Source organism: Triturus cristatus, chromosome 12 (genome assembly GCF_964204655.1).
Source record: "Triturus cristatus chromosome 12, aTriCri1.1, whole genome shotgun sequence".
In the NCBI taxonomy this organism is placed as follows: domain Eukaryota; kingdom Metazoa; phylum Chordata; class Amphibia; order Caudata; family Salamandridae; genus Triturus; species Triturus cristatus.
In genome coordinates, this window is record NC_140595.1 from 513,587,091 (window position 1) to 513,606,838 (window position 19,748).

Sequence of the window (19,748 nt, forward strand, 5' to 3'; positions counted from 1 at the left end):
ATGGAGGAAGTGGTAGAAAAAATCTACCTAGAACAATTTCTAGACGCTCTACCGCCTAGTACACGGTCCTGGATCAAACAACATCCTAAGCTCACTTCCATAACAGCAGGAGACCTCGCCTGTGCCTTCCATAGGGCTCCAGACTTTAAGGCTGGCATAGCACGTTCCAAGGGTAACTCCACCCCGACTCGTCCTCAGAATATCACTGTCCCGAGGAGTATAAGTCAGTCAGACAGCAAGCCCCTTATACCGTCCCATCCTGTCCCTAGACAACCCATCTCAGCAGCAGGGCCCAGCGGACAAGGCCCACAGTGTTATAACTGTGCGGAGTGGGGGCATATTGCTAGGCAGTGTCACCACCGTACCACAACACCCGAACCAATGGAGGTAGGATATAGCCGTGGTAGGGTTTTCCTAGCAAACACTGGTCCACACCAGTATAAAAAGGAGGTGTATGTAGGTGTATGTAAACGGAAAAAGAAAACAGGCTTTGCTTGACACAGGGTGTCACGTCACTGTAGTGGATAGTTCCTTGATTTTTCCTCCCCAGGATACCGAACAAGTAAGAGTGACTTGTGTCCATGGGGACACCAAAACGTATCCAGTGGCAAAGGTCCTTTTAGAGGTGGACAACGATCCCCACCTGCGGAAAGTAGGAATTATACTCTCCTTGCCAGAGGCAGTCATAATAGGGACAGATCCTCCTAAATTCCATCAGTATATGGAGGGGTCAAAAACCCAAGCCCAGGCCTGGTTACAGGATGCCCCTTATAACGGAACAGAGTTAGAGACACCAAAAGTCAGGGCAAAGAAAAGCAAGCGGGAGAAAAGACTGGAGAAAAAGAATTATACACAGGTGTCTCTGTCACGTATCGCCTTTCCTCTCTCTCTCACAGGCCCCAGTACAACAAAGCCGTGCAGTTTCCGAACAGCCCAACAAGAGGATAAAGCACTCAAGCATGCTTGGGAACAAGCACAAGAACAAACACCCGGACAGGTAGGACCTTATTTTACAATAAAACGGGGACTGTTATACAGAGTGGTGAAGGAGTTGTCCCTGGTAAAAACACAATTGCTTGTACCAACCACGTTCAGAGAACATGTTCTGCTGTTGGCCCATAACAAAGTAGGGGGAGGTCATTGTGGTAGGGAGAAAACCTTACGATACCTTCTGGAGAGGTTTTTTTGGCCAGGTGTGTATAGGGATGTAGCGAGGCACTGTGCTGCCTGTGTCCGCTGCCAATATACCTGCCCCGAGACCCCAGCAAAAGCACCTTTACAACCCCTGCCTATCATTGACGTCCCTTTTAAACGGGTTGGTATGGACCTGGTAGGGCCCTTAACTCCCTCGACCAGAGGACATCGATACATCCTGGTTATAGTAGATTACGCGAGCCGTTACCCTGAGGCTTTTCCCCTATCAACCATGACCACCCCCGCAGTAGCCCAAGCTATGATTACGTTGTTTTCCAGGGTAGGATTTCCCTCCGAAATCCTCATAGACCAGGGAACCCCATTCATGTCCCGTTTGATGACGCAGGTCTGTAGTATACTGGGAATTGACAAAATAAGAACGTCCGTGTATCACCCCCAAACAGATGGCCTTGTGGAGCGATACAACAAAACGATTAAACACCTCCTCCGCAAGGTCATCTCTGACACCGGAAGGGATTGGGATTGCCAGTTACCTCTGGTTCTTTTCACACTAAGGACACATGAACAAAAGTCTACTGGGTATTCCCGTTTTGAGTTACTCTTTGGGCGGAAACCCAGGACACTCCTTGACATGGCGGCAGAACACTGGGAGGAGGAGGACGAGGAAGGCAAGCCCCTCTTACAATACGCCACAGATCTAAAAACATCCTTGTTTCATATATGGGGTTTAGTACATGACAACATGAAACTGGCACAGGAGGCACAGAAGAAACACTATGACCAAAAAAGCCGGCTGAGAGAGTTTAAACCAGGGGAAAAGGTGCTCCTTCTACTCCCCTGTACAGAGGATAAACTACTAATGAAGTGGCAGGGGCCGTATGAGATAGAAAAACAAATAACTCCTGTCACCTATAGTGTGCTACTGCCACATCGCGCTGGTGGCAAACAAATATACCACGTAAACTTACTGAAAAAGTGGGAAGAAAAACAGCCAACCACCCCATCCTATCTCCTCTGTACAGACGGACAAGTGGACATATCCCTCCCATCGAACCAGGGCACAGCGCCCGATCCAGTACCAAAAGGAGATGTCTTGTCACCCCCACAAAAAGCCCAATTAGAAGCTCTATTGAACCGCTTCCCCAGCCTTTTTTCAACTGCCCCTGGTCTAACCTCTTTAGTACAACATGAGATAGTCTCCTTAGAAAAAACGGTCGTAAAACAGAAACCATATCGCATTCGGGCAGCACGTAGGGAAGCCGTGGAGAAAGAGGTAACAGACATGCTTAAGGCTGATATCATTGAACCTTCCCAGAGTAATTGGTGTTCCCCGGTTGTTATTGTGCCAAAACCAGACGGTAGTGTCCGCTTTTGTATAGACTTCCGACAAGTGAACGCCATAACCAAGTTCGACACCTATCCCATGCCCAGAATAGACGAACTGATAGAGCGACTAGGAAAAGCCAGGTTTATGTCTACCCTTGATCTTACCAAAGGGTACTGGCAAATACCCTTATCCCCTCAGTCCAAAGAAAAGACCGCGTTCGCAACCCCTTCGGGCCTCTATCAGTTCAAGGTTCTTCCTTTTGACTTGCATGGGGCACCGGCTACATTCCAAAGACTGATGGACACCATTTTAAAACCCCACGGGGCATATGCCGCAGCCTATCTGGATGACATCGTCATTTTTAGCCCAACCTGGGGGGACCACCTGCATCACCTAAAAAACGTGTTTTCTGCTGTTCAGACAGCAGGTCTCACGATTAACCCAAAGAAGTCCTTACTGGGCACCAATGAAATTCAATATTTGGGCTATACAATCCAGTAAGGCTATATAAAACCCCAAATAAACAAAATAGAAGCCATCAAAAGTATCCCGAGACCAACCACAAAACGAGACATCCGTTCCTTCTTGGGTTTCATAGGGTATTATCGTAGGTTCATACCCCTATTCTCCTCCTTGGCTAGCCCCCTAACTGCACTGTTGACAAAGACACACTCATCACGTATACAGGATTGGACTCATGAGCATGAAGAAACTTTTCGTGCATTGAAACGTGCCATCTGTACAGCCCCAGTACTGAGCTGTCCCGATTTTAACCAACCCTTTGTCCGCCAAACCGACACCTCAGGCCTCGGCTTGGGGGCCGTGTTAAGCCAGCCTGATCCCCATGATGACTTAAGACCAGTATTGTACATAAGCAGGAAGCTTTTTCCCCGTGAAGCTCATTATTCAACCATTGAGAAAGAATGTCTAGCGATAAAATGGGAAGTAGAGGCCCTCCAATACTACCTATTGGGAAGACAGTTCATCATTTTAACAGACCATGCCCCTCTTACCTGGCTTTCTCGTAACAAAGACACTAATCCACGTATCCTACGTTGGTTCCTTGCATAGCAACCTTTTTCATTTCAGACAATCCACGTTCCAGGTACGAAACAAGTCAGTGCCGACTACCTCTCCCGACACCCGTCATCGGAATGGCCCCAACGTCCATTCTTGAGGGAGGGGATGTGTGAGAGCCCCGACGAGCTAGATCACCGGAAGTGTACAAAGACGGACCGCATTCCCAAAACAGACAAGGAAGGACACAGCGGTCTAGTGGCGCGGACCCACCACGTCGAGAAACGGCCGACGTCATCGGAGGTCCGGCTACAAGATTGGTGGGGCACGGGCGAGGAGGCGGAGCGTACGGCTGTCCCTGGGAGAAAAGAGGCGGAGACAGGAGCGGTAGGGCGCGGCCGACGGGAAGAGACGCGAGCAGGAGAAGTGGAAGACAGAACCGAAGCGGAAGAAAGAACGGAGAGGGGAAGATCGCCAGCAGAAGGACCGGAGCAAGAGGAGACTCAAGGGGAGCCCAGCAGTACCGACCACAGGACTTCAGCAGCAGATTACACCGTGGTAAAGCCCGGAGGCCCAAAGACAACAGAGGACGCCCCGGGTCCCAGCGCCACTGCCCAGATCCTGGGTCGTGGCTCAAGGCAAGTGAGCTTAAGGGGATCGTTTTGGTGGTGGGCCGGCAGGGGTTGCATGGGGTTATAACCGCGCACCTTTGGCTGTATTTCCGCCACTCCTAGCCGTAGCCCCTACACGTGACCCTCCTGTTTCTTTTCTTTTATTTTTATTTTCTTTGAACACGATTCGTAGTTTTTCCTGGTGATGGTAGCACTAAGGATGCAACATAAGGACGACGATTATTAACCCTGGCTACTCTGTTGTTTGTTTGTTTTCCCTCCCTTATGCGGACCTCCCGGGGCCGGAGCACCGTAAAGAACAGCACCAAAAGGAAGCGCTTAGAAGTTTTTTCCCCGATTGTTTATTGTTCCATCTCAGGAAAGACGACAGCCGAAGCAGAAGAAACTGCCTGAATAGTATTTGATCAGCCCTCTTTTCATTTGTGTATCAAAGATATAAGGAACAGAACGACAAACAATAAAGGAAGCAGTGGCTTCTTAACACCTTAAAGAATCATGCAACTGCTTTTGTGTGTCTAAACCCCTAGTATTCCCAAGGCGGCTGTTTTACCCCTACCTCTTTTTCCACCTGGGTCCCGCAGACTATTACAGAGCCCTTAGCATGTAGAGTGCGCCAGAAGCATGCGGATGCAGCACTGAGATTCAGGCAGCGGCCTCTTGCCATATCGTAACCCGAAAGAGCAGCTAAACCTCTTGATAAGGGAACATATTACACATGAATGGCTCTCTGGTCTTAGTATACACTGGGATAAATCAACTATATTTCCCCTGACAACTAGTACGGTGCTCCATGCTCTGGATTTCCCGCTCAAATGGAGCGTTGAGCCCGTCAAGTACTTGGGTGAATGGATTCATAAAGATCCTGAGATTGTTCTCAGAGAGAACTATGGCCGTGCTTTAGTGAAGTTACAGGAATAGGTAGATAGATGGATTAAACTACCTCTGTCACTGATGGACAGGGTGGCAGTTTTAAAAATGGCAGTCCTCCCAAGATTTATTTGTTTATTCACTAATGTTCCCCTCAGCCTCAGCAAGACCTCTGACCTCCTGGTCAGAGACCCTGCTCTCCGCCCCAGCAGCTCCACTGTTGTGCCGCTGCCCCCTACACCTCTCTCTAAGGTAGGTGTTTGAGGCCGCACTCCACCTGCAGGCTCCTGCCTGCACCTCATCCCTGGTGGTCCAGTGGGAGAGCCTTGCTCTTCTGCTGGTCCGCTGCTGTCTATCTTCGTGTTTGTGCCCGTTTTTCTGTTCTTTTTGTCTGTCTTTTCTGCTTTTTTATTGTGCCTTTAATTTTCTGCCTTTTATTTGTATCCTGCTGTTTTTATTTCTTTTTTGCCTGTTTCTGTTCCCTGTGCCCTGTGCCCTGTTTGCATCCTCCATGCCCTTTTCCGCCACCCTTTTCCTGCCGCTGCCCCTCCCCCCTGCCGGTTCCCACTCCTGCCTCCCAGTGGTCAAACCACCACTGCGTACACTTCCACTTCGACAAACCCACCACACCCAAACCTGCACCGCCCTCCGCGAAGGAACTGGAGCAAGGTCACCGAGGGGCACCTCAACTCCTCCACACTCAACCGCGATGCCCTCCCCCACCTCGACCAATGCCAACTCCGCAGAACTTCACAGATGGATCACTAACTGCACAGACGTGTTCGCCCCCCTCCACAATCCTGACAAACAGCAGCCCAGGAAGGCCACCTGGTTCACCGCTGACCTCCATGAATCCAGACACACCTGAAGATGTCTTGAGAAGAATTGCAGAAACAGCAACATTTCGGAAGACCGCACCACATACAAGAACGTCATGACAGAATACCACAAACTCATCAGATCCACCAAAAGGACCTTCATCCGATACAAAATCCAAGCCAATGCCAGCAACTCCAAGGAACTCCTCAACATCATCTAGGAATTCACCAAGCCCCCCGGCGAAGCCACGAACGTCAAGCCCTCCCAGGACCTCTGCAACAAACTCGGCTCCTACTTCCACCTGAAAATAAGATCCCTCTACAACAACTTCAACGAACAGACCCCGGACACCGAATTCACTTTTATGGTCGATGCGCTGTCTTCGGTGGTGACTAGGGTCCAGGAGGAGATGATAGGCTGGCTGTTGTTCCTAGGGGGAGGAGTGAATTCACCCAATACCTACGAGACCTCCACTGGCTCCCCATCGAGAGGAGAGTAACCTACAAGATACTCGCCCACGCCTACAAGTGCCTCCACAACACCGGACCACAAAATCTCAACGAAAGAATCTCCTTCCACGTACCCAAGAGAAACCTCCAATCCGCTGACCGCACCCTCGCCGAAACACTGCGCATTTGCAGAGCCAGAACGGGTGGAAGAGCCTTCTCCTACATCGCAGCAAAGACCTGGAACAAGCTACCGGTCAACATTAGACATGCCCCCACTCTATACATCTTCAGGAAGACCCTCAAGGCCTCGCTCTTTGACTGACCGGAGCTGCACTGCCCCCCCACCCCCCAGCGCCTAGGGACCCTTACAGGTGAGGAGCACGCTTCACAATTCCCTGATTGATTGATTGATCAGCATGACCCAAGCATTTTTTGCTATTCTACGTTCTACTCTAATTAGATTAGTATGGGCAGGGAAACAACCTTGGTGTTGATGGGATGTACTTACCAGACCATAAGGACAGTAGGGGGGTTTGGGGCTCCTGACTTATACATGTATTACCTATGTGCACTAGCGCATTTTGCACACTATTGGTATTATCCCGCACCTTTCCTCCCCCATTTAGTAGTAGAAGCAGAGAATGCGCATATGGCACCACTTACAGCTCTGTTACCAGGGACGCAATCATTAAAGGCTAGATGAACGGCCAAGAAAATAGCGCCTCGCAAATTGTGAGTTTTTTGCGATTTGCAATTTGCGAGGCGCTATTTCCTATGTACAACAGTGTATTTCACACTGTTTGCGATTCCCAATGGGGTCTCAAATTGAGAGGCTCATGAATATTAATGAGCCTCTCGCAATTTGCGACCCCATTGGGATGGCAGGCCCTCCCAGGTATGGTCGCCTGCTGGGCTCAGCAGACCCCCATGTCTGGGGCTGCTTTTAAATAAAGCATTTTTTTTAATGCAGCCGGTTTTCCTTAAAGGAAAACGGGATGCATTTAAAAAAGAAAAAAATGAAATGTTTTCGTTCATTTTTTAAGGGCAGGTAGTGGTCCCTGGGACCACTGCCTGCCCTTAAAAAATGTTTCCCCTGCATTTGCAAAGGGGAAGTACTCCCCTGGGGACCCCTTCCCTTTTGCGAGTGCATTACCACCCTCTTGAAGAGGGTAGTAATTTGCAAGTGTTTTGCACCCGCAATTGCGGACGCAAATATTCATACATGGGCTTGCGCTCGCTATTAGGAAGGGAACGCCCCTTCCTAATAGCGACTCGCAAAACAATATTTTGTGAGTCGCAAAATAGGCTTTGTACATGACCCATGAGGTTTTTGCATGCGCCAACGGGTTTGCAAACACGTTTGCACTGCAAGAACAGTCGTACATCTGGCCCTAGGTCCCAGACAGGAAGTAAGAGTGATCGACTGTACTGTTAAAGCCTGGCGGACGCTTGCGTCCCAGGCGGGGAAATTACCACTTTATGCCCCTGCACTACCACTAGCACACCACCCTGACATTTCTGTTTCACAAGAACCTAAAGCGCTCTCTATTCTGGCAGATAGAGGAATTGTCACAATGGGGGATGCATACCCGGAAGGTACATTCATCACCTTGGAGGCTATTCAGGCACGAAAAACGAAAAACTAGTACCCCTCTGATGGCATTCACGTATCACAGATTGAATGACGCCTTCTAAACCTTAACCTGACCACACCCAGTTGTGCCACCGACATTGAAACCGCTGTAGACCATGCCCGCCAGCTCATCCCGCGCAAAATTCGTCAACCGATTATATAATGCGATGCAGGCAGCCACTGCCCTACAACATAGCAGAGGAATGAAGATGGAATGATGTGTTAGATATCCCAATCACAGGGAAGGAATGAGAATGCTGCTGTGCTTTAACAAGATTCCTAACAGCTCACTGCAATTTGCGCATTAATTCATTTAAAAAATAAACAACAAATGTACAATACCCCAAAGCAGTTACATAGATATGGTCTGAAAGTGTCTGCTGACTGTAAGCGATGTAAAATGCCAGATGTAGACTATTTTAAACCTGGCATGGTACTGTGAAAAAGAGCAAGAATTTTGGGTACAGGTCTCCCGGGCGCTATCGGATATGGTGCTGGAAACGGTGGTCTGTACTCCGCACTTGTGCTTGTTGGGACTTATTGGACACTTAAAAGTCAGAGACTAGTGGTGATTGCACTCCTGTTAACAAAAAGCAATGTAGCCCAAAACTGAAACAATAGAAGTGCCCCAAAATGTCAACAATGGTTAGTGGCTATTACATATTGTAGGGATCAGCTGACCCAATATGTAGAGGAACTTCCAGTACCGTCTAGACCTAAAGATATTTTGGCCCCCTTTACTGCATACCTACTGACAAACCAATGTGAAAACATTCCTGACAACCTCTCGGATGGTTGACTATCTCGGCTCTTCCCTGTTCACCTGCATGAATATATTATGCTGTATAACAAATTATGTGATGTTCAGATGCCTTTAGTAAGTAAGGGCAGTGTGATTGTACTATTGTATGTGTTATGTCATTAAAATTGAATAAAAATAAAGAAAGAAAGAAATAAAAGAGGAGAGTGGGGCTCAGTGAGGATCTCTGAGGCACACTGCAGCTGATCTCTGTGGGTTCGAAGAGGAATGGTGGTAGTTTGACACTCTGTGTTCAGCAAGTGAGGAAGGAGCGGACCCATTCCAGGGCTTTGTCGTGGATGCTGATGTTGTGGAGTGTTGCGTATAGGGTGCGGTGAGGGACGGTATCAAAGGCAGCTGAGAGGTCCAAGAGGATGAGGGCTGCAGTTTCTCCTCAGTCGAGGAGGTGGGACGTTGTCTGTGGCAGTTAGGAGGCTGGTCTCGGTGCTGTGGTTGCTTCAGAAGCCAGATTGGGAGAGGTCCAGGATGTGATTTGCTTCAATGAACTCTGAGTGTTGGGCGTTGATGGCCTTCTCGATGACCTTAGCTGGGAAGGGGAGAGATGGGTCTAAAGTTCTTGAGGTCGGTCAGTTCTGCTGAAGGTTTCTTCAGCAAGGGGTTGATCTCTGCGTGCTTTGAGTCTTCCGGGAAGGTGGCAGCGGGGATGGAGCAGTTGATTGTGCTGCGGAATTGGGGGGCGATGATGGCGCCAGCTCTGTTAAAGATGCGGTGCAGGCAGGTATCTGAGGGTGCTCCAAGTGGATGCAGTTCATGATCTTGAGGGTGTCGTCCACGGTGAGGGGAGTCCACTTGAGGAGAGTCTGCTGGGGTCACGTGTCGTTGGGTGCAGTGGTTACAGGTGAGGTGGGAGACTCCTGGGTATCGAGGCTGTCAAAGCTATTGTATAACTCTTTAATCTTGTGGTGTGAGAAGGTGTCTAGGGTGTTGCAGAGGTTTTGGAAGGGAGGGATGCCTACTGTCTGTGTGCTAGGTGGTGAATTCTTTGACCAGGGTGAAGATACCGCGGACTAGGGATACTTGGAAGAGGTGCTCCTCAGAGCTGGTCTAGGGCAGTATTTTTGCAGACTCGTTCATGTCCTCTATTCAAAATCCTACGGCTCGGGTTCAAGTAAACGGTGTACCATTACAGTCCACCTTCAACCCATCTGCAGTGGGATGCATCAAGGCTGCCCTCTGACCCCCCTTTTTTTTGCCCTGGCAATTGAGCCTTTGGCTTGCCTTATCAGGTGCAATGCCCAGATACATGGTTGGCGATTGCGCATGAAGACCGCAATGCACTTTATCCAGACGACGCCCTGCTCTTTTTGTTGGACCCTGCAAGAACAGGTCCTCGGTGCCTTCGGGTGCTCCGCCTTTTTGTTGAGGTGTCACAACTGCAGGTCAACTCAGCTAATGCCATTTTAGTACAAATGGCTGACTCTCTGGACTGTATCGCGTGGCAATCTACCATCCCAGTTAGGTACCCCAGCTTCCAGTATTTAGGAATATGGGTGGCACTCCACCCAGAGCTTACTTGGTCCCTGAATTTTAACCCCTTGACTAAGAGCGCAAAGGATGACCACTACAAATTGAAAACTTTACAGCTTAACCCAATGGACAGAAGAGCCTTATACAAAATGATGATCCTACCCCGATTTCTTGATATCTTCCAAAACCTCCTGCTTTGCCTGCCTCGCCATTGGTTTCTAACCTTGGACAGTCTATCCACCTCATTCCTTTGGAGCGGCTCCAGGCCCCACTTGGCCCTTGCTCACTGTCAGTGTGTGGCCCATGATGGTGGTCTAGGGATGACCAATCTCTACTATTAATATTTGCCAACTCAACTCCTAGTAATCGACTGGTTCTCAGAGAACTGGTCAGACCCAACGTATCCACTGGAGTTGGCCTCATTAGAGTTCCTCCAGATACAAGCAATGCTTTACTGTTCCCCAATCCCCAACACTATCCTAGTGGTGACCCGAGCGGTTTTCCTTGCAAGGAGATCTGCATTACGAAAGGCGCATTGGGACTCTAAGCTGGCGTTACAGACCCCTCTATGGAACGACACCTGGCTGGGAGCGGTGCCCTCGCTGGAGGGCTTAGGGAGGTGGGACCTCATCAGCATAACACAGCTAGGTGATGTCTGGTCTGGGACCCATATATGCACTTTCGAAGAACTGCAACAATAAACTTACACACTTAACGCCATACAATTTTACAAATACTTGCAACTTAGGAATGCGCTCTCTACTCATATCCTCAGCAACACCTCCATCCCAGAGTTCAGCTCACTGGAGGCCAAAGTACTAATGGGGATGTTGAGGAAGGGTGGCTTGTCCCAGATTTACCATACACTAATTATTAAGGCATCACCTACCCTCAATCATCCCTCTGACTGCGCTGGGAACGATGGTTGGGTTCTATGGAGACAATGATTGGCGGTATGCCCGTATGGACCCCCGAGTTATAACTATCTCCTCCAGACTGAGATTATTTCAAGTATCGTACCTACACTGTGCTTACCTCACCCTGGCCAGATTACATTGCGACTGGTCTCCTCAAGAGCCCTGCATGCTCCCGCTGCGCAGAGACCCCGGCGGATTTCTATCATATCGTATGGTCATGTACGGTAATAAATAAGTATTTATATGCCATAGTTACAGAATTCACGGAGGTACTGGGCTAGACAGTCCCACACACTCCATTGGTCTTCCTCCTGGGGATTCTGGAGGGTTCGGGAGGTTCCCGGACAGATATGGCATTCTTGAGGGGTGCTACCAGGGTGGCAAAGCGAGACATAGCCCCAACTGTGACACAATGGTGTAAGGGACTGGATTGGTGAGCTATGCAAGAGCTACGTAAGATAAACCTGTATATGAGGCAAGAGGCTGCCCGAAGAAACATGAAAGAGTGAGGGACAGATGGTTGGGTCAACTGGAGGGGGTAGGGTGAAGCTGTGATGCAGGTATCCTTTTAATGGCGATGCATTTACATTTTGCAATGATTCTAACTGTTCCAATTTGCATGGCTTATACCGTGTACAATACTGAGAGGTATCCTGTCAACTTACTGTATGGTTGTACTATTGTTAATAAAATTGATATAAAAAAAGAAGAATGCAATATAGGGGATTTATTAATGCATAATACAATGATAACTGATCGTTTCAACTGTTTTCCCCCATCCGGTTTGTTAATAGTGATTTACTATAGGTTTGTTGTCAGTTGGACCTCAGGTAGTAAGCACTCACAGTGAAAGGAATTGATTGATAGACTAGTGCGTTGATATACATATGTAATCTATTTTTTTCTTCAATGTAAGAAACAAAGGTTATAACGATGCTATAGTTAGATGAAAATGTGTAACAAAACCACTACAATTCAACACCTATCACAAGCAACTATAACTTGTGCCCTACAGTAGCTATAATTCGCACCCGCCATGCACAGTGTGGTCATCAATGATGTAATTTCAGATACAGTGTGATGTTATAATTGATGTAAAAGAACATGTCAAGAATTATGTAATATTTGAAGTAATTAGCAGTCTGTAAGTCATAATTACTCTAGGGCACAAGATAAAGTTACTTGCCTCCATTGTACATGTTCACCTTTGTAAAGAAGGATGGAATAAATGTGTATGTTTTGGATAACTAATAGAAGAATCCAGAATAAAGTGCTTGAAAAAGGTTTCTTGAGTCAGATGCTCCTTTTTCCATTGATGAACTATGTCGAAATATACCTGACCATCACCACAGGATCTTCAACATTTGACTGTATTCATAATAATAGATGAAATTATTGTTTATTTGTGGTGCCATTCTTCTATTTGATCTAATATTATTGTGTTGTAGGGAATCTGCGGGCAGTCGGACCTCTATGAGTGTGCACCCACTTTGGAATTATAGGAAAGATCTGTGCAATTAAGTGGAGCCACAACTGCCTCCTTATTCATCATAAGAAAATTGTCATATCCCTGGACTTGCTCTCAATTTCTGGAATGTCAAAATCCCCACTCAATAGTAACTCAGATTAAAGCAACTGATCCCATGATATTTCCAATCAAAAGCTGCTATATCAGTGCAAAGCAAAACTCGTCCGGCTATATGTTGTAAGGGCTACTCCATGGACCTGGTCTAGTTGTTATAAGGCTAAAACATATACTGTCAATTTCAAGAGTCACTGCGAGTCTAACCTCTGTGCACTATTGCTAAGGGTGTAATTACAAACGACAAAATAACAAATGTAAACAGACCAATTAGGACAGTAAATAAAGAACCATTTATATTAGCAAAACATTTTTTTCAAATCACGTTTACAAGTTGTGTTGATAAACAAAATCCACATGAAGAGATCAATAAACATAGTCCAGAATTCAAATCATTCCAAAAAAGTATTGCAACGTTGAAATGACTGTGGTTGATTTCAATCCAATAGCGTTAATGGTGCCCAATGCATTTTGGGTCGCAATCGGCCCTTCTTCAAGGGCAAAAACTCTATGGAGAATGAACAAAATGTATAAGTATAAACAAATATGGTATGCAAGATGCAGAAGGTGAAATACATAATTTGCAAACGGGGGGAAAACAAAAATCGTTTAGCTCGAAAACAGTGGATATCAATGAAACATGGTAGACCAATGCAAAGGAATGCATAGGAAAAAGGGAAGACCCTCCACCTGTGCGTGAAACACTCAAATGAATACCCACACGAAGAACGCTTATACAACCACTCATCTAAAGAAAAAATGAACAAGGATATCACTGAGCTATCAAACAAAAAACGAGACTCCAAGCTGGAAATAACCTAAGTGTTGCGTGAACACATACCTTAAAGTACGAGAAAAAGGCTGAAACGCCGTGAAGCCAAGTCGGACAAAAAATCTACAACAACAGAACAAACGAAGGCTCAAACCACGTACTACTACAAAATCGAACAAAAGAAGAAACTGACGTTTAAAGGGCCAAATAGTTACCTGTACAGGAGACCAAAAGACCACATCTGAAACTTCTACAGTGTCACAACCTCCAGGAGAGTCGGATGAGTTCTGCACCAAAAAATGGAATGCTTAAATGCAACACACGCCGGAAGCGCAGATCGTAATCGGCGTGGAAAAAAATGAAAGACGGACTAATGACAGAGCCCGCGAAACCGGCCGCCATATTACAATGCCTACGATGTTAAAAATCCGGTGTCAAATCTCTCAACAGTTTCTCAAAAAGAGCAGTGAACAAAATGGTGAATGTTACCAAGAAAAATCAGTAGCTAAACAAAAATAGGAAACCGCCGCTATACAAAAATACCGTCAACTTAAATTCTCTCAGATGAATGATGCCGATCTGAACAATGTGCACCGTGACTCAAAAGGAAAACCTCAATAACGTGCTTAAAAAAAAGAAGAAGAGAAAAGAAATAAGAAACAGAATGAAGAAGAATACCATGATCAAAGTTAAATGTACATACTGGAGACAATATGTTATTACGAAGGGGCCATGCACAAACATTAAGGACAGTACTGTAAAGTATGAACAATATTATAAAAAACATGAATAATCAATTTTCTCATTCACACCCTTATCTACATCAGTATCAAGGCGCCTAATCCAAAAGGTTTCCCTTTGCAAAAGGGATCTTGTGAGGTCAATGTCAGGATAGTGTGTAACTTCTAAAACAGCGAATTTAATTTGGGCAATGCTGTGCCTTGCTTCTAACCAGTGTGCTGCTAATCTGCTGCTCGTGTTGCAATTTCTAATGGTACTTTTATGTTCGGATATGCGGGTTTTAATTTTGCGCTCGATTTTTACCAACATATAACTTGCCACAAGGGCATTTGATGTAATAAATCAGTTTAATAGAATTGCAGTCTGAATTATGGAATAACTTAATCGTTTCTCCTGTGCTGGGATGATGCAGAACGTTTCCAGTGTTGACATTATTGCAATGTACGCAATTGGAACACTTGCTCATACCTTTGAAAGAAGCCTTAGAAGATTTGATCGGAGTGTTAATGATATCTTTCAGGGTTTTTGATCTGGTAAACGCAAACAAAGGTTGCTCATTGAAAATACCCTTGAAGTCAGATTCATTTTGCAACATTTCCCATCTTCTAGTGATGATTTTCTTAATCGTCTGTGAACTAGTGGAAAATTTTTAAACTTGTCTGAATGTATTCTTTTTAGGTTGAAATTGCAACAAGTTGCTGTGAGCAAATTTGGAAGTGCGTGTTTTGGCATGCTCAATCACTTCTTGCGGATATCCCCTGTTGGCATACATCAATTGTTGATATTCCAAATGCTTTTCCAGACTCGCTGGATCAGAACAGATCCTTTTAATCCTCAAAAACTGGGAGAAAGGTAAATTAAGTTTTAGAGTTTGGGGATGATTTTGTAGTAGTACGTGGTTTGAGCCTTCGTTTGTTTTGTTGTTGTAGATTTTTTTGTCCGACTTGGCTTCATGGCGTTTCAGCCTTTTTCTCATACTTTAAGGAATGTGTTCACACAACACTTAGGTTATTTCCAGGTTGGAGTCTCGTTTTTTGTTCGATAGCTCAGTGATATCCTTGTTTGTTTTTTCTTTAGATGAGTGGTTGTATAAGCGTTCTTCGTGTGAGTATTCATTTGAGTGTTTCACACACAGGTGGAGAGTCTTTCCCTTTTTCCTTTGCATTCCTTTGCATTGGTCTACCATGTTTCATTGATATCCAGTTTTTCGAGCTAAACATTTTTTGTTGTCCCCCTGTTTGCAAATCATGTATTTCACCTTCTGCATCTTGCATACCATATTTGTTTATACTTATACATTGTGTTCATTCTCCATAGAGTTTTTGCCCTTGAAGAAGGGCCGATTGCGACCCGAAATGCATTGGGCACCATTAACGCTATTGGATTGAAATCAACCACAGTCATTTCAACGTTGCAATACTTTTTTGGAATGATTTGAATTCTGGACTATGTTTATTGATCTCTTCATGTGGATTTTGTTTATCAACACAACATGTAAACGTGATTTGAAAAAAATGTTTTGCTAATATAAATGGTTCTTTATTTACTGTCCTAATTGGTCTATTTAAATTTGTTATTTTGTCGTTTGTAATTACACCCTTAGCAATAGTGCACAGAGGTTAGAGTCGCAGTGACTCTTGATATTGATTGTTCTTTTCAGGCACACTTTTGGCAGCACGTGCCTCCCACTGTAGCACGCTATTTTTGGAGAAAAAAAATGAAGTAGTTTGTATAAAAACATTAATTAGTTTGTAAACAAGTGAGTGCCTCTCCTGTTCCTTAGATTTAAAACATATACTGTACCACAAACATACACTGTACCACATTAGTGGAATAAATACCATGTTAAGAAATACCAGAGAGTTTAAATGTAACGTGACTTTGCCAGCATATGACTAGTTGTGCTTGTTGCCGAAATGTGGGTAAACAGTAAAATTCCAATTCAATTCAAATGAAAGCAAACAGTTGACTACTGTAAAATAATCAGAGCAAGAGAATAGGGACAGTGGCAAAAAGTAAATGGCAAAATTCCATGGAATACATGTAGAACATGTAAAATCATTCCTTTGACTAGTGTAGAATAATCAGAGCAATAGAATTATGACAGTAGTTAAAAGGATCCTGCACAAGATATTATAAACTGAATCGGCGTATAATAAAACTTGAGACTCTAGAACCCACTCTAATCGACTATTCAGTAAAACCAGAACGTTTTTTAAAAGTGGACTGTAAGAAGAATTCAGAAATATTCTTGGTAATCAGGCAATGCTTTCTTGCTTGTGGTTAGATTGTTTAAAATAATTATTTGTTTGATATAGAGATTCCATTCTCAGCTCCCTGCTAGATAGCAACATAAGAAATGGATGAAGGATGTGTAGCCTCCTCCTTAGCATCAGTACCCGCTAATGACTACACCACACACTGAGCTTAGTATAACACGTCTTTATTAGTCTGCGGGTAACTGCAAACTCAACATTCTAAACCTGCATTCACTTCACTACACTATAACACTTACCTCACAGTTCTACGGAGTACATCAGGAGCCAAAAGGGTTCCGTCATTGCTAACTCACACGACACTACATCTCCCCTCTGTTAAATAAAAAATGTAAAATGTTTACAAATACATACAATCATAGCTCTTCAATGAGTCTTCATGGTGCTCTGATCACACATACCAACCGTGTCTTTGGAAACTGGGGACAGGCAGTCGAAGTGTCCATGACCGCGTTGGCAATGTAGGAACAACAGCAGTTAGAGGGTCTTCAATTGTCCTTTCAGACCCAGTTTCTACATTTCTTTGGGGGGGGGGGGGTTATATAGTGCAAACTTGACCCAAAGGTATCAGAGCGCTTTACATGTGCAGAAGTTGCATTACAGAAGGATGCATTAATTTTGTTAGGCATGGGTAGATTAAGTGATTTGCTCATAATCACAGGATGTTGAGTGTCCCTGCCGAGACTCGAACCCAGTTCCCTAGTTTTGAGGTTGACCACTCTAGCCGTTAGGCCACATCATTGACATTAGTGCCTGACGACCGATGAGCCACCTGTGGGAAATGCAAGGAATCTCGCGTTATTGACTTCCCAGGACTTTGAACAGTCAGCATGGATCCTTTGCTGGTCACAACATCAAATGGCTCAGCATCGAAGGGAGCATCAGATTTTCATTTTCTAGCCTAATGAACAAGCACTTAATCTCCTCTAGTAAAAGTAAGTTCTTTTGCATGTCAACGCTTGTGTGCATAGGCCTTCATTTTCCTTTTATGAGACAAGTCTCTTATACCGGTTTCTTCGTCAGTATTTGATCTTCTATTGGTCCTTTCTTGGTTGTCATGATTCTCCTGAACATCAAGGTTTCAGGGCATTCACCTGTGGTCGAGTGAGAGATTAAACAGTAAGCTCAAAGAGCTGAATTCAAGACCGTTTTAAGGTCAAGGTTTTCCAATACAACATGCTGAACAGCTTTCTTGAGAGTACTCTGGGCACCTCCAGCTTCCATGTCAGCAGCTTGTTGATCAACATGCTCTTCAGCTCTGGCAGCCATGAGAACTCACTCTTGACTAAGAGTTTTTCTCAGCATTCGCCATTTGAATGAATCTGACATGCATTGGTTGAGCTGAAGAGCTTCCTCATCATTAAATACATTGAACATACAGTGTTTGATGAGCATATACAGCCTCTCAACAAATTTGTCAATGGTTCCACCAACCTTTGTCATTCTTGACTGAAAATGTACCTTTCGTAATCTACATTCGGCTTTGGATTGAACTTGAGTTTCAAAGCTTTGTTCTGACAGTATGTAATTTTGTCAACTCGCAGCATTTTCTTTATGACTTTTTGTACACCTTCACCAGGTAGATTCTTAAGGTATTTGATAATCTTCTTCTTATCTGTTTCTTTTGGCACATTAATTAAATCATCAAATTCCTCTGTCCAAGAAATCCATCTGTTGACAATCTTCAGCTTTTTGGTGGTATTAAATGGTGGTGGTTGTTTCAGGAAGGTGGCAGCATTGTAACTATTTATGAGATTGGCTTACACTGAGTGGATTTAACTCCGACATTGTCTGCTTGGACCTGCTACTTTCATACCATGTCTAAGGCTCTGTGCTGTGCGGGCTTATGTGTCATCTTGGCCGGTCTGTGGAACCTTGACCTCTCTCTTGGTCTCAATTTGAGCCATACACTTTTTTGGAGACCTCTGGAATTGTTCTGAGTCACCACGCAGCAGCTTCGGTGCCATGAAGCTTTGGATATGGACAGCTTCCTAAGCTCAACCCCGGGCACTTCTTCTGGGGGCCACTCCACCCAAAGCTGTGGTATGATGACTCTCTTTACTCAGTTCTGGTAAGTAGATGACAGTTTCTTGTATCTGACTTGCTTTGTTTTTTGGCGTCTCTTTGTATTGTCTGACTCCTGATTGATCTCTGCCTTGCAGCTCTTCTGATCGCAGCATTATCTTGCAATCTGCTGTCACTATTTGCTGCTCTTTCAAAAGGTTTGTAGCCACGTTTTAATGTTATAAGTCCGAACAATGTATAGCTTTAGGTCACATAGTATTGCAGTACCTCTCTTTATTGCCTTCCCAGCAGGTTCTTGGCCAACGATATGTAGTCTTCTCAGTGAAGCTTTCATTATCTTAAAATGCTGTACACAGGCTCAAGTTGTGCTTTGACTCCACATGCGCCAAAAGTCGAATCTGCACTTCGACAGAGGCAAACATGGTACACATGAGCAGTTTGCTGGACCATGCCAAACTCTCTGAGATAGCAGTGTTGATCTTCGGGTTACTTATCCCATCCTCATTGCCAGTTGTAGCATCCTCCTCAGCCTGGGTCCACACTCATAACTACACCACACATGGAGGTTGGTATAACAAGTCTTTATTTCTCTGTGTTTAAATGCGGACTCAACATTCTAAACATACATTCACTTCACTATGCTCTAACACTAACGTCACATTTCTAAAGAGTCCATTAGGAGACAAAAGTGTTCCGCCATTGCTAACTCACATGACACCACAGGATTCTTGTATATAGGAGCACAGCCTGCAGCCTAAAAATGGGATAAGGTGGATCAATCTCATACGCTAAAAAAGGTGCTTACCATCTGCGCCTCTGATTTTATTACATGCCTAACAGAGGATGCTCCCCCAGATAAGATATTGGCTTCTTTTCTGTCAATATCTAATGAGATTAGATCCTCCTTAACACGACAACATAGACATAACAGTGTACAGAGGAATAGCTGGTTTAATTCCAGATGCACCAAAGCGTACTCCCTCCTAAAGAAGGCTCTTCATAAACAACCCAGGTGTCCAGAAGATGTCCGCAATCTGAGGCTGCAGTATAAACTCGCTATTAAAGATAGGAAAAAGGAGATAAGAAAGGATACGTGGGAAGCTTTGCACCAGGCCTCCCTATGCAACGATAGTGCAAGCTTTTGGAAGATTATCAGAAACCCCCTATTCAGAGAAGAGGCATGTCCCACCTTAGAAGTCGCAATCTCTGAGGTTGAGTGGATTGACCACTTTTCAAAAGTATACGAGGG